The sequence below is a fragment of the Triticum aestivum genome, chromosome 4A (assembly GCF_018294505.1).
Source record: "Triticum aestivum cultivar Chinese Spring chromosome 4A, IWGSC CS RefSeq v2.1, whole genome shotgun sequence".
NCBI classification, from domain to species: domain Eukaryota; kingdom Viridiplantae; phylum Streptophyta; class Magnoliopsida; order Poales; family Poaceae; genus Triticum; species Triticum aestivum.
In genome coordinates this window covers 738,111,507-738,128,424 of record NC_057803.1, presented here as the reverse complement: position 1 = coordinate 738,128,424, position 16,918 = coordinate 738,111,507, and positions in this window count along the sequence as shown.

Sequence of the window (16,918 nt, the reverse complement as noted above, 5' to 3'; positions counted from 1 at the left end):
TTTTCCATGGCTCACAGCTGAGCGCCAGATATGTGTTGGACAGGCTCCAGCTTACTCTGCACACTTGTCAGGGTGATCAACGCGCCCTTATGCTGGAACTGGAGCTGCTTCGCTGCCTAGTCTATCCACATCGGCCCACACTCCTCCAGCCAATCCATCCCAACAACCATATCATAGCAGCCCAATGGAAGAACGCGAAGATCAGTGACAAATTCCTGCCCTTGAACCGCCCAAGCACACGCTGGAATGACCCCATTGCAGGACATAGAACCTCCATCAGCAATTTTGACCACCATAGGTTGCTGCAGTCGAATCTGCCCTTGCACCCGCTCAGCCACTGTCTCACTGATGAAGCTATACGAACTGCCTGAATCAACAAGAATCAAGACCTCCTTGCCTGTTATCTTAACCACAAGCCGCACTGTATGAGGGGTGGTTTGCCCTGTTGTGGCCACCTTCGAGATACACATGAGAACCTCGTTGTCCTCCTCCAGTTCTGGCATCTCTGGTTCGACATTATCAGCTTGCAATATATCCAATAGTTCCTCCACAATGTGCAACTGAACAGTCGGGCCACATTGATGCCCCGAGCCCCACCGCTCGCCACACTTGAAACACAATCCTCGCATTCGGTGATAATTGTGCAAAGTGGCGATCCTGTTATCGCCAGGCCCCTATTCCCGCTGATCCGGTGCTCGGGCTGCCTCCCTGGCCCGGTGATCATCCGCTGCAGCTGGTGGCCCAGGCATCATTTGACGAGCTGGAGGTGCTCCCAACGCGAGCAGCGGCCGCTGCACAGGTTGTCTCGGGGGAGCCACGTCTTGGCGTCGATATTCTCGGCGCGGTAACGCCTCTAACAGCTCCTCCTATAACGAAGCAAGAGAAAAGGCAGTCTCCAAATCTTTTGGCTGATGCAACATAACGCCCGCTCTAATCTCGGCTCTAAGCCCTTCAAGAAACTGGGTTGTAAAATAAACAGAATCTAATGCAGGATTATGAGCTAATATGTGATGCATCAACTCCTCAAAACGCTGCATATACTCATGCACAGTACTCTTTTACCGCAATGTATTGAACTGCTGGATATGTGCCTGATATTGCTCCCGCCCAAACTTGGTACTCAATGCACTACAAAGTGTTTCCCATGTGAATACAGTGTGTTGTGACTCATGCAACTATAGCCAATGAGCTGCATTGCCCGTGAAGTGCAGTGTCGCTAACCTAACCCACATATCCGGAGCAATCCCAAAAACATCAAAGTATTTTTCACACTTGTTCTTCCAGAATTGGGGGTTGTCCCCGTCGAAAGATGGGAAATCCATCTTCGACAGTACCCAGTGCGCATGATGCGAGTAAGGCAAGGGGGTTCGCTCTTGCACCAAGCTGCCAGACATGGGTTGATCTAGATCTATGGCAGTACGAATTTCAGAGGGATTAGAGCACGCGCCCTTGACCGGAGGCGGTGCCAGGGTGGTGACCACCCCATGTACCGAGCCCCCGGAGTTGAAGACCTCACCGTGGCCACTTGGCCCATGTTGTTGCCCCAGATCGGCCGCCGATGGTGGGGGCACTGGCCGTCGCGGCTGCTCCTCCGGGATGGACTACGGATCCACGAGCATGGGATGGAGCGCGATCCTGCCCACTTGGGTACGGAGTTCATCGAGCTGGCCTTGGAGATTTTGGACCGCAGGGCGCCAAAGCTCCAGCGACTGCTGAATTGCCTCCAACTTGGCGTCGTTGGCGGCGCGGCTCTCGTTGACCGTCTGGATCAGCGTCGCGAGCTGCTCCTCCATCGCCGCCGTCTTGAGCGCCTACTTCGTGTTGTAGCGCGGGCGAGGGTACGCCGTCTCCAGGTCGCCTGACCTCTGATACCAGATGTAACGGGCCCGATCTACTAAGGGATTGGAGGGGAGAGAGAAAGGGGATCGACAAAGGAGAAGGAAGCGAATTAGGGTTCCGGAGGAGAAGATCAGCTCCTCGCTCACGGCCGATTCAATATCCACTTAATCGATATCCTTAGCTTACACAGGAAAGGGCTAGTTATACAAGAATGAGACGGGCTGCAGCCCACAAGGACAACATAGGCCCAACCGAACCGACCAAACTAACCCACTCGGCTTCACAGTCCATCAATCCCTGGGACCGTCGAGTCCTTCTCCTCCAGGCACTTCGGGTCCACCATGTCAGTCGTGACACAACGATGAGAAAAGAAGAAGAGATCACAGCAAAGTATCAAGAGAGGGATGGACATTTCAATTATTCTCTGGAATGATCCCCATAAATACTCAAAGGCCCTTCTGCTACAACGGGAGGATAGGAGGAGGCTCAGCTGGTGCTCGACCTGCTACAAGGAGGTGCCGTCTCCTTCGCTAAATGGTCGATAATTGTCTTCAACCAAATACTTCTGACGTGTACCAACACCCTGTGAACCTATTCAATCGGCAGAGCTGCTCCCTGCTCAAAAGCTTGTGTTGTTGCAATTTTCAGAGACATGGTAACACAAAATAGTTTCATCCAAGATGGGCCATAGACACTAGTAGAAAAAGCCCCATTCGCCCCGGTTGGTAAGGGCCTTTTGTCCCGGTTCTTGAACCGGGACTAAAGGGTCGTTTCTAATGCCCTAGACCTTTAGTCCCGGTTCGAACACAAACCGGGACAGATGGGCCTCCACGTGGCCGGTGCGTCGAGCCCAGGCAGGAGGTGTTAATACATATATATAAATGAAACTCAATAGAAAGGATGGTGTAATAAAATGAAATTGTGAATATTATTGCTCATGCACATCATATTGTCTTTTAGAGTAGCCCCGCTTATTTTTCTTAGTCGCGTTATAGATGAACTTGCACATGTAGTATCCGCAGTAATCATCCCCTTGTTCCTGCCACAAGCACTTTACGAGAAATAGAGGTCAATCGAACTGATAATGAAGCATTATAAATGGCATTGATGAAAGTATAGCTATAGAATGAACGGGAGATGCGCGCAACTAGCTAGCTAGTAGTACTTACTTTCGGGTATGTATATCGCAGCTCCTTCGGCAGTCCCGGAGCTTCTGCGATGAACTGTTTCCAAACCCTGCAAGACAAAGAAAATAATTATTATTACTTGAGATATCAGGAAATGAACAAAAAATTGCCGATTTGGTGCAATAATGATCGATTGAACTTACTTGTTGAGCATTTTAGTCATGTCCGCATAGGTTTCGGGATCTTTTCGTCTCGAGTTTAAGACGGTTACTAGTCCCCGCTCAAGCTTAATCTCCAGAAGAACATAGTGGAAGCTGCGCACGCATGCATAACTCATCAATTACATTACTATAACCTCGCTCGAGTAATAAGGGAAACCGAATATGCACACGACAGTAACACTCACTCGAAGTTGTAAGGAAAGAGAATTAAATCTTTGCTTTGATTTTTGATCAACGATTGTAGCAAGTTGGCCTCGGCCTCTTTGGCGTTCTTTGTAACCAGAAATTCATCTATGATATTTGTGATAATGAACCCAATATCATACATTTCTTGTTTTCTACACTCGACGATCTCCAATCTGCATAATATAGTGAGGATAATTAATTACAAATACATGCAATGAAAGAGTTAAGCTATATATAGAGACTTAATGACAACTAGTACTTACAGACAGTAGAAAAAGACCGTTAATTTATCGAGGGCCTTTTGATTGATGAACTCGAAGAACTCCTCAAATGGAATAGGCAACAGATCATTTCCAATGAGGTCGTGCTCCTCTTTAATTCTCAGATACAATGTATTCGTCCCCCCAGACTCTCTGCAAGTTTTCATGTATCAATTATGGAACCTTCGCATCATCGTTGTTAGAGATTTTTCATCTTTGACGAGAGGCTTCCCGTACTCGTATCTGTGTTCGTCCACCTCCATGAAATCAAAATGTACATTGTCAGGCAGGTAATCTCTAAGATTGCTATAACCGGGCACCGTCCCCGGAGCATTAGCGATGATGTCGCTAGACACATTGAGCGGGGGGCACGATTGATTTGCTTGTTCGCCGAGTTGGGCAATTTTTTCGTAGCTGCTCGTTCTTTTGACCTTTGATGTCTGACAGTACTTCCCGACCGCTCCGCTTTGAGATATGCCTTTTCAGTAATGCGCTCATAGTTGGTTTTCGGTGGAGACTTTGGTGGTTTCCTCAGGGCATCGATAGTGCGCTTTGCTTTCATCAGATCTACCTTCTCTTCGGGAGGTGGATGTCTCTTTGCTTTCAACCCTTCAAATAAGTCCTCCATTTCGGTCCGCACGATCTTCGCATTTTCCTCCTCGGTCCTCTCGTATGGTAACTTCTCTAGAGGCTTGAGAGGTGGACCGTATTTGTATTGCCTCCCGCCTCTGGCTATACTGCTAGACGCCGGAGCAGACGAAACGGCTGCGGCGTCTGTCTTCTTTCGTGCTTGCTTACGAGGCAGAGGAGAAGGACTACGACGCGCCGGAGCAGCTGGGGCGGCGGCGGGTCTCTTCCGCCCTTGCTGGCGAGGCGGAGAAGGAGGAGGCTGTTGGCTGCTCGGGCGCGCCGGCGCAGGCGGAGAAGGAGGCGGAATGCTGCCACGTGCCAGAGAAGGAGGCTGAGTGCCCTGATCGTCACTCGCCGGAGGAGGAGGCGGTGGAGGAGGCGGAGTGCCCTGACTCGCCGGAGGAGGAGGAGGAGGCGGAGGCGTCCAGTTCAGAAGGTTGATGAACTCCTTCCGCCATAGGCATGGAGTCTTGAGAGCAGAACCCAGCCGAGTCTCCCCTTCACCGGTAGGATGGTCAAGCTGGAGGTCCTCAAATTCCTCCGTTATTTCGTCCACAGTCACCCTAGCATATCCTTTTGGAATCGGACGACAGTGAAAAGTTGCGCCGGGTTTAGAAGGTCGAACAGAGCCGACAGCTGCCTTGACTTTTAAGTTCTGCCATTGCGTCATAAGGTGGCAAATTTGAGACTCCGTGAAAGCAACCACGGGGTAGCTAGCAGGAGCCGTCAAGACATGCTCCGGCTGAAGAAGCTCTGTGGAAGCCACATTGCTTCTCCGCTGAGATGGCGGGGTAGCTTCGAGGAAGCTTCGGCAGTTCGTTTGCTGCGATTTGCTTCTCGTTCCTATATCCCTTGTACCGTAGCGTGTAGCGCCTGCAGTTCGGTCTGCTTCACTTTCTTCCTCCTCTCCTGGCATTTGTAACCGTCTGCGTCCGGAAACCCAACCTTCCACAGAATGGAGCCTGGCGTGCCTCGTGTCCGTCCAGGGTGCTCAGGATTCCCGAGGACCATTGTGAGCTCGTCGTTCTCTCTGTCTGGAACGAACGTCCCTTCCTGCGCTGCATCGATATAGTGCTGAAGCCTCTTGACTGGTATTTTCATTTGATCATCCATCCAAAGGCACTTCCCTGATACAGGGTCTAAGGTTCCGCCAGCCCCGAAGAACCAAGTCCGGCAACGGTCTGGCCAGTTAATTGTCTCTGGTTCGATCCCTTTATCAAGCAGATCATTCTCAGCCTTGGCCCACTTAGTCCGGGCTTTGAGGTAGCCACCTGACCCCGTGCGATGGTGAAGCTTCTTCTTTGCAGCATTTTGATTGTTTGTCGCCGACATCTTCTTACGCTTTTTCGATGTCTTGTGGGCCATAAATGCGGGCCAGTGATCTCTGATCTTCTCATATTTGCCGATGAATTCTGGTGTCTCTTCTTTGTCGACTGACCTTTTCAGCTCATTCTTCCACCTCCTGAATTGGCCTGCCATCTTCTTAAGAGCATGAGACTTGATTAATTGCTCTTTAACTGGCTTCTCCGGATCCTCCTCTGGCGGTAGGGTGAAATTTGCCTTCAGCTCAGCCTAAAGATCATCTTTCTGCATATCATTGACATAAGACACCACAGGGTCTTTGTTCTTAGGCTTATACTATTGGTGGATGCTGATCGGGATCTTGTCCCTAACAAGAACCCCGCACTGAGCAGCAAATGCATCCTTTGTCCGGATGGGTTCAATCGGTTCGCCGTCGCGCGCGATTGCTGTGATCTCAAACCTTTCATCTGAGCGCAACTTTTTCTTCGGGCCTCGTCTCTTTAACGAAGTTGTGCTCGATCCGAAGGGCTAGAAAAAAGAATAAAGAGGAGAGTTAATTAATATGTGTACATATACCAAAACAATGAATGCATCAATTAGCTAGCTAGCACGGGCTTAACTAATATATATACCTGGTCGGACTCGGTTCGGTCACCGGAGCCGTCATCACGGTCTCCTTCTTGCACCGTCATTGGGTCACCGGAGCCATCATAATCATGTCTTTCCTCCTCCATTCTTTGATCACCGTAGCCTGCTTCTTCACACTGTTCTTCCAGACCATCATTGTCGTTAAGATACGACAAGATATCACCTCCGGCTAAGATTATGTCCCCCAACACCTCTTCTGCTTCCTCGTCTCGTATGTGCTCCATTGTTTCTGCAAATATTACAACATGGCAATTATTACACAAACATGACAGCAGGTGGATATATTAGTGGCAAACATAGACCGAGCTTATTCCGGGTTTGGGGTGGCCTCGGCAACGCTTCAAGGGTAGGGTCCCGGCGGGAGGGGTAGGAGACTGACATCGTTTTTTTCTAGGGTTTGGGTGTCCTCGAGAGTTTTGGTCGAGCGAGAGGGCCGGGGGGTGCTCCAGTAGTATAAGTTATCACGGTCGAAGTTATCCGGGAGGGGGTTATATCGACAACGACGACATACATACATGGGAAAATAATGTTATCGGGGAGGGGGTATGTCGAACCCCCCCCCCCCTGTGTTGAAGTTATCGGCACACGGGGTATATCGACAACGACATATCCGATAAAAAATAAGAAGACGAAGAAGAAATAAAAAAAAGAGAAGAAGAAAGGAATAGAGAAGAAGATTGAAGGAAAAAAAGAAGAAAAAAAAGAGGAGAAGAAAAAGGGAATAGAGGAAAAGGAGAGAAAATAGAATAGGAATCGACTAACGTCCAACTGGACGTTAAGCATTAGATATGTACGACGCGAAATCATCCCGATTACTTCCTAATCAGACCGATTCCTTTCCTTTTTTACCATTCGCCCCGATTACTTCCTAACCAGCCTGATTACTTCTTTTTTTCCTTCCACTCGGACATCGTCCTGATTACTTCCTAATCAGACCGATTCCTTTCCTTTTTTCTCATTCGCCCCGATTACTTCCTTTTTTTTCTTCCACTCGGAAAACACATGCAAAATTATCGTGGGCCAGAAAAATCAATTGCACCATTGAGGATTCGAACCATGCGCTCTTTTACCAAATAGTAATCCGGCAACCAACTCGCCGTAGGTTGTTTCTTGTGAAAAAAAGGAACATCCGCCTACTTGATCCCTATTTTGCGATGCATTTCTTCCTAATCCTGATAAAGAAAAGGAAAAGCACAGTGAAAACATGCGCACATGGGTCTGTACTCATGAACTCCACCAAACTGTCCAACGAACTAACCAACTCAACCAACTATAATTGTTGTCCTACTACATAAAACTAGTCATGAGAACCTCCTTTACTTTCATATTAGGATTTTTTATTTTTTTATTTAAGTTACCAGCCTCGATGGCACGTAGGTTACGAGCCCTGGGGTACGTAACTTACCATGCTTTTTACATATATAAGTTGCCGCGGTAATGTTTGAACAATTTTTTATTAGGTGAGAGTTACCACGGTGTTGTACATAAAAATATCAGGTCTGCGGTCCGTAAAATACCATGTTGTTTTCACATAACTTATTGGGGCTTGTTTTCAACAACTTTTCTCCCGGAACAACATTACCACGTTGTTTGTACATAAATTATCAGGTATGCGGTGCGTAAAATATCATTGTTATTTACATAGAATTTATCAAGTATGTAGAGTGTCAACAGCTGGTTTGTTTTCAATAAATTTTTTCACTGGATCAAAAAGTTACCACTGTGTTTGTGCGTATATTACCATGTTGTTTGCATAGAATTTACCGGGGGTACGTTTTCAACAACTTTTATCATGTGGTCAAAAAAGTTACCACGATGTTTGTACTTAAGTTATCAGTTCTGTTATGCGTATATTACCATGATATTTGCACATAAGTTATCGAGAGACTTTTGCTCCTCTAGCACCATACTATGGAGGCGGAGACATACCTATCACTTCATCCGACAACCACCACTATGCGTCATTTTCTTTATCAAATGGGTGTATTGGTGAGTGGAATAAATAGTTGCTATATACACATGAGTAAGTGAGGATAAGGCGTTTAAAAAAATCCAGGATCAAAAAAGGCACCACGCCTGGGTGAAGTAAGTTATCAACTATATGTTGGTGTATATTACTATGTTTTTTACACATGAGTTACCTAGGGGTGTTTTCAATAACTTTTTACCCGAGCGAAAAATTATCACGTCTAGGCCGAGTAAGTTATCATGTATGTGGTGCGTATATTACCATATTGTTTACACAAAAGTTACGGGTGATGTACTTTCAACAAACTTTTATCCCGGGGTCAAAAATTAACGTGGTGTCTATAGTGAGTTATCAGCTTCGTTTGTGTGTGTGTTTCCTGGTATATTTTCAACAACATTTCTTCCATTGGGTCAGAAAATTATCGCGGTGCTTGCATATGAGTTATAAGCTCTCGTGTATGTATATTATCATTCTACTTACACAAAAGTTAACGAATGTATGTCCTTCAAGAACTTTTTTTACCGGCTAAAAAAGTTATCGTGGAGTTTGTATGTGAATTATGGATGCTAAGGGATGAAGGTCCGGGCTTTAACAAGTTTGTACAATTCAAAATGACCGAATTAAAACTACGTGATGCAAGTAAAATTTTAGTTGGGATCATACGCATCCAATTGTAGCTGAGTTGGTTAGTCTTGCATGTACTTAATGGTGAGGGCAAGACATCAATTTCTACAAGGCGCATGGCTTTTTGACTTAAATGAAGAAACAAGCTTCAAATGGCAGTACTCTTAATAATTAGGAGCCCATTAATCACACCAATTAAGATACGAGAGAAATAAATCATGCTAATTAAGAGCCACGAGAATAAATCGGGCTAATTAATAGATCTGACAATTAAAATCGCGCTAATTAAGGAGACGTAGAAACTGGAATTGTGAGAGCCTCACGCGAGACCGCATGATCAAAAATTGACGGCATCCAAATCCTTCGCGCCTATTACTAAACTACAGTCGACTGGAAAATAGCTTTTCCGATAAGTTATTGGGTGTCTCGTGCGTAAATTACCATGCTATTTGCACTAGGTTATCAGGGCATATTTCTATAACTTTTCGCTCAAGGTGAAATGTTATCAATGTGTTTATATGTAAATTATCGGATTAATTGTACGTAAGTTATCATCTTATTTACACAGAAGTTACCGGGGGATATATTTTAACAACTTTTTCACCTCGGATTGTCAAAAAAGTGGTATTTTATTTGAACTTGTGAGGAGCCAAGTAGTGGGTGAGTTGGCTAGTGTGTTAAGATCTTAATATTGAAGTCTTGAGTTCAATTCTCAGCTTAAGCATGATTTTTTAGGCTATAAAACTACAATATGGAAACTGCTAGCATCAAGATTTGTTTCCATTAGCTTTTTCTCCCAAAAATTATCAGGCTTGCGATGTGTGAGTTGTCAATCTATTCACACACAAAAATGACGGTATTTCATCAACGTGCCTCCCTCCACCCGGTCACCAAATTTACCAAGACCTAGGTACATAAGTTATCGGGTCAGCGATGTGCGAGTTACCGTGATATTCATATAAAAGTTATCGGGGGTATATTTCATCACCTTTATTCAACAAAGTTACCAGGACCGGGTTGCATAAGTTATCAGGTCTTCGATGTATGAGTTACCATGATATTCACACCAAAGTTACCGGGGATATTTCATCAACACCCACCCCCTATGACAAAGTTATCAGGACTGAGTTATATAAGTTATCAGGTATGTGATATGCGAGTTACCTTGATATTCACACAAAAGTGACCGGGGGAGTATCCCCCCTGGTCGAAAAAATTACCATGGTGTCATCGTTCTAGATGAGTTGGTAAAATAGTCTACTTAAGTGCAGAAAAGATTAGACATTGCATTAACTATTGTGCAAACGTAGAAGAGGAAACAAGTTAATAAGGAATTGCTGTTTTTCTTTTCCACTCATTTAATAAGGTATAAAAGTAGTCTAATCCGACTGAAATAATATATCAGAGTCTTATCTCAGCATGGGTGACAGTCCAGTCCTCAAATGCATGTTGTCCTCGCCCGCGAACATTTCGATAACCCACAGCATGTCGATGTCTTGCAGAGCATGGTCCTCATTCTTCTTGATAAACACTTGGTCGCCCATGGCGCGAGCACATGCACTACTAGATTTCCCAATATAGCCGAGGTGGAATCCCCGTCGGATATTTAAGTTCACCATCGGGTATAACTATAACCGACGGTGCACCGTCGGCTATCTCCCGTCGGCCTTGCTTGGTCGGCCATTACTATAATAGCCGACGGTACTGTCGGATATCTTCTTTGCCTACGGTGTAAAATCGACGGTGAGCCGTCAGCCATGTCTTGGGCAACAGCCGCCTCACAATGGTTCGACGATGACTATAGCCGACAGTACCCCGTCAGTTATGTATTTTCCGACGGTGTTTCTCTCCCTATAGCGTTGACAATGGCCTACGGTATATATGTCCTGTCGATATGGTTATAGCCGAGGGGTGGCCTAACACCATCGGGAATAATAATTGCTGACAGTGTGCATACACTGTTGGACATTGTTGTAGCCAAGTGTTCAACAAATACCATCAATTTTTATAATTACTAACAATTTGACAATCCCACTAGATTGTATAATTTAGTCATGCTTGCCATCATCACTTATGTAGGCATATAATAAAAGAAACCATTTCAGATCTATTGCACAAAGTGCAAATTTCACAATCACGAGATTACTTCAGAAGTTCTTGTAGATCAATACATCCGTCCGAAATGACAAAATATGAATTATATTTTTTTACAATATCAACATGTTCAAGGCGCAACAAGATTGAGATCCAAATCACTTTGAACCTTAACAATTCATCAAATGAAGAAGGAAATGGTAACTAGAACAAAATGTTTTTAACAATATTCTATAGACATAGTACAAAGATATCAAACACCGTCAACACTCGAGCTTCATAACTTCACTTGGTAGAATCACTTATGTCTTTTTGCCCCTCATATTATGCTCACGACCATAGATATCGCTTCCATCATTGCGACTTTCCTCCAGCATTGCTTCCCTTTATCTACAAGCCCGAAGACTAAACTGAAAGCAAGCGCTGCACCTGTCATGTCCTTTGCTGGGCATGCCGAAGTGTTATAATATGATATGAAATGAGACAAGAAAAAAGTACGTGTGAAAATTGTGATTAGTAACAACAAAAGATGAAAGTACAGTTTGTACTCTGAATTTTTTATGAGGATTACTAGTAGAGTCTGACTATCCACGAGAGTTTAGTAATGCAGGCCTCCTTGTTTATTTGGAGTACTAGTTATTTAAAAGTAGTATTTCGATGTATTTTCAAGCAATTAAGTGATTACTAACATAAGATGCTGCAGAATTCTTACTGTTCAGTTTCATGTTGGTTAGAGGCATAGCTTCCCCATGCAAATCCAATTTCAGAGTCTGAACTGGGCTATAATAAACACATTAAAAATTCAGTTCATATATATCGTAATTAAGGCTAGTCCAGTTACAATGTTCAGTGAATAGCTGCAGATCAATTTTCATTTCCATCATCCAAGTTACTATGCATTACTGAACCGAGAGACTTGCAAACAGGAAGATATGGATTACAGCCACATCACACAGGAGGGGTTACTTCAATGAAAAAGAGGACGGGAGAGAGAAAAGAAAGAGGATAAGAGTTGGATACCTTGGCACCGTGATGTGGTTGTTCGCTTTGCTTGGTGGTGGGGTGGTCGTGGTAAGCTTGACCTTGGATGAAGCCGACATGGATATCCCGCCTCCTTGACCCTGCATGTGAACGAGAACAGAGCAGAACACAACTCATTAGCCCCTGTTGCCGCTCGCCCATCAGCACGCGGCCCGCTCGAGCATCAGCCAGGGCGGCAGCTCCCCATCAGCCCGCGCAGCCGCTCGTTGTTGCTCGCCACCATCGCTCGCGTTGATCTCGCTGCAGAAAGAGGAGGTAGAAGAGACCAAGGCGAGAGGAGAGATGAAATTCCGGGGGGAGAGAGAGTAGCGGATGCACTAACCTAGCGCCGTAGATCGCCGAGTGCTGCGGCGCGCCGCCAGAACTGGTGAGATACAAGATCTGGTGGACTGGTTACTACGGGAGGAGGGAGAGGAGAAAATGTCTCCATCCTCCACGAGGACCACGACCAGGCCATAGGTGGTTACAGGAAACCAAGTTCGTGCGGTGTGGGCTATTTAGAATTTCTCTTCGCGCCCTTATGGGTTGAATTTTTTTCAGCCCCCCGTGTAAACACACTTTGAACCTTTTTCCTATATTCTACTCCCTCCGTTCCTAAATATTTGTCTTTTTAGGATTTTAAATGGACTACCACATATGGATGTATATAGACACATTTTAAAGCGTAGATTTACTCATTTTGCTCCGTATGTACACATTAGAACATTGTTCCTGTTTATATTTCATCCCTTCAAATACAACGGATTAAATTCAGTGTATGTTATTGAAATAGTTAAAACTTGAATAAAAATACATTAATGTCAATCGTATTAATGAAAGTCGGAGGGGGGGGGGGGGGGTTAATTTCTGTAAAGGGAGCCCGTAAAGGTCCATTGTTGTCCGTTGATGTAGGATTATCGGTGACGGAGGAGAGGAAGGAGAGTCAGGAGAGGAGACGCGACACACCTAGGTGGCCACTGGTGTTGAGAGAGGTGAGGTCAGGAGGTATTGTACGTCTAAGCAACAAATGGTGTTGAGAGTGAGGACCGAGGCGATTGGGTGAATCGGTTGCGGCACTTTGGCTCCCTGCGTTGGAGAGAACGCTCTATGTATAAGAAAATCTGAAGGCACATGAATCACAACTCTTCTGACACCTTCCTAGTAAAGTCGCTAGAGTTAGACCTTATGGTTTTGAGTTTGAATCATGCTCCTTCAGTTCTTTCTCGAGACGTATCGTTATTCTAAGAACCATCTTATTTTTTTTCTTTGGAGTGATTTTCTCTTTCAAAAGTACCATATTTATATTTTTAGGTTTCTCACATAGTTCAGTTTCTTAATTTTGAAATATTGAATGCATGTTTATTATAATTTAGGATATTAATTATTACTTCAAGGTACTTTGTAAGTACGCATTTTCAAACACATGCCATTTAAAGAAACATCTTGTTCGTATTCTTTTGGAGCAATTTTCCTATTCATTCAGACCAATTTTTAAACCATCCTACTTCTATTAGTTTGGACCATATTGTTTGTGTTCTTTTGGACCATATTGTAAGTTCATTTTTTTTCAGACGTCTCCTTTTTAGAAGAAAAAAACATCTTATTTGTATTGTTTTGGAGACCAAGCTTTCTAAAAAAAGAAAATTCGTATTTATATCCTTAGGTTTCTTACACACGTCAACTTCTTAACTTTCATCTCGAGAGATCATACTTATTTAAATTGAAAATAATAATAGTACCTCATAATAATTAAAGCCAACACAAGCAGTGTCTCTTCTACTTGTAGTTTTGACTCTTGCTTACTGCTACTTAATGATCAAGCCGACACACTAACATCTCTCATCAACATACCTAGTTAATCAAAGCCACGTTCACTCACGAACAAGAGCTTCTCCTATTCGTATTGTTTAGTACCAACTTTATTAAGCATCATACATATTAATTGTGAAAACAACATAATGCACTTAAAAATAGAAATGCTAGATCTCAATTCTCGGAAAATCTGGTATATAACATCGGTCATTCCAAATGTTTATCGATGTTGCCCATTGAAACATATCATCGAGAGTGAAAGTTAACCGTCGGTTATTGCTATACCCCGTCGGGTATTTACTCAAATAACCGAGAGTCACACATGTACCGTCGGCCATTTTCACTCATAAGTGAGAGTTTTGTTTTCACCTTCGAATATTAAATTTCACCGTCGGGCATTACATGTAATCCACGTGAGTGTATCTAAAACCGTCGAATATTATATTGAACCGTCGGGCATTAAATTGGATATCCGAGAGTTGGATTTTCACCGTCGGGTAATCTGTTATACCGTCGGCTATTAGTAGTAATATGTGTGAGTTGCCAATAACCGTCGGCCACTGATACTACTGTCGGCTATTATAGTAATAATCGACGGCCCGTCGGCTAATAGATTTCACCGTCGGAAATATGGTGATTTCTAGTAGTGATGGTAACCATTGGCCACATTGACAAGCGCTGGTCGGCCATGTCAATGAGAGCCAGTTGACTGTCAATAACATCAGCGAGAGCCTGTGTTACCATGTTATTTACAGAGTATGTTTTCAATAACTTTTTTTCATGGGTCAAAATTTATCGTGGTGTTTGTACATAAATTATCAGGTCCGGGAGCCTGTGTTACCATGTTGTTTGTAGAGTATGTTTTCAATGCTGTTTTTTCACGGGTCAAAAAAGTTATGGTGGTGTCTGTACCTAAGTTATCAGGTCAAGTGTTTATCAAGCTGCGCACTGCCTGTTTATATCGAACAACTCAATCCCCAAAAGTTTCCAGGCTAAATTTTCAAACAAGTTTTTCGGAGAAGTGGAGTGTGGGATATGCGATCATCATTGAACGTCGTGCAAGTTGTTCGGTCATACGATTAAAAAATAATTTATGGGAACACAAATAAAATAGTGCACCGAGTAAACCAAAGAAAACCCAAAAGATGACTTTTTTATGCTTACGTGAAGAAGTCTCAAAAGAAAAAAAATCAATTTGTGCCAACAACCTTGTTTGATCCTGCTGGTAAGTACGTTGCCTCTGCATCCATGAGATCGTGGGTTCGATCCTTCTAACCAACACTTAATTTTTTTTCACGCCTCCAGGTGAATCGGGAGTTGACCAGTTGGCTGTTAGGGCATCTCCAGCCGTTCGGCCCCCTAGGGCGTCTAAATTCGGCATCCTGGGGGCGTGCCAGCGCTAGCTCGGCCTCTGGGGGCGAGCTAGCTCCCAGTCACGCACCCACGCGCCGGCCCTAGGACGCGGTTAATTCAAACTCGGCCGTTCCCGCTCTCAAGACGCCGCAAGTCCGGCGATCGGGCATAGTCTGTCGTTACAAAAAAAAGAGCGCCGCCGCCTCGGCGGGGTATTCATCACTCGCCGGGGTTGGTCCCAGGTGTTGGCGGAGTCGGCGTGCGCGAGCTCGGCGGCGTCGGAGCTGCTTCGGTGTTGGGCTGCGTCGGCGCGGCTTCGACACTGCTGGGCGTCGTGGGCGTTGCCATCGGCAGCTCGTTCAGGATGAGGCCGCGCTGAACCAGGTACCACGCCTTGAGCTTCTGGTGGGCGTGGCTGAAAACGGGAGCCTCGACAGAAGAGGAGGACGCCGCCGCGCGCGCCGCGTTGTCGCGGGCCTTCTTGGCTATCCCCCGGTTCCGCCTGTCGGCGGTGACCGCTTCTCGGCGCTGTACTTCCACCCTCCACTCGGCGTTCGACAGGCCCGGCGGCTTCGTTGGAGGCGCCCTCGGCTTCCTCTGTTTCGGTTGGGTAGCGGCGCCCGTCGCGGTCGCCGCGGCGCGCGGCATGGTGTATTTCTTCGGCGGCATGGCGGCGGGATGCGAGCGGGGTTGGCGGGAGAAAGGGGGGGAGAATGGCGGGAGCAAGGCGAGCGAGCGGGAGAGAAGTGAGAAAAGAGGCAGCAAAACGGCGGGAAAAGGCCCTCGGATCGCCTCCAGTGCGGGCCCACGCGCCTTTTTCGCTTGCGCCGGCTCCCCAAGCGCCCCCTAGGGCGCCGGGTTCGGCCTGGGTCCGCCGGCACCAGTTTTGGCCCGAGCCGGTGAAAAACGGGCTTCTGGGGGCACGACTGGGGCCTTTTTTCGGCGTCGGCGCGGCGAAATCGCCTGGGGAGGGCCTGTTGGGGGCGCGGCTGGAGATGCCCTTAGACGCGAGACGTGCAGCGCGTGGATCGGTCGAAGTGAAACCGACGGGCCGCAAGCTTCGCAAGGTAATTAATGTGGACCGCGCGATGATGATCCGATGATTCCGCCAATCGTACGTGCCTGTTGCAAACTGCCAGTCAGCAGGAAAATAGTTTTCCCGAATAGAATATAAAGGATCTATTTTCTCTTCTTCTCCTCTATTCCTTTCTTTTTCTCCTCTTCTTTTTCTTCTTTTTTCTTCTTCTTATTTATTTCTCCTCTTCTTCCTCTCCCCTTCTTCTCCTTTCTTCCTCTTCTTATTTTCCTTTTTCCTCTCATTCTTTTTCTTCTTCTTCCTTCTTAATATCACTTAGCAACTTCTCCTTTATGTAACTTTTGCATATATAAAACTTTTCCATGGATCATCATTTCTCATATATATCAAATATATATTCATAGTCATAAATAAAAACTTTCTATATATGAACAGACAAATATTTTTGACATATATATTTAGCATATTCTAAATTTTCCTAACTCTTTTACAACCAGAAAAATTACATATATGAAAAAAACATTAATACACATATGAACAAAAAAAATATATATGAACAAAAACATGCTCTGAACATTTTCTTTATACATTTTGAACATCTACATATACATATACATTATATATATATATATATATATATATATATATAAACAAAAAAATTAAACTAATAAAAATGAAAAAACAGAGCCGCATAGCCATAGCCACATACATACACATATACATTATATATATATGAACAAAAAATTAAACTAATAAAAATGAAAAAAACAGAGCCGGGGCGGCTAGCGATGATGATG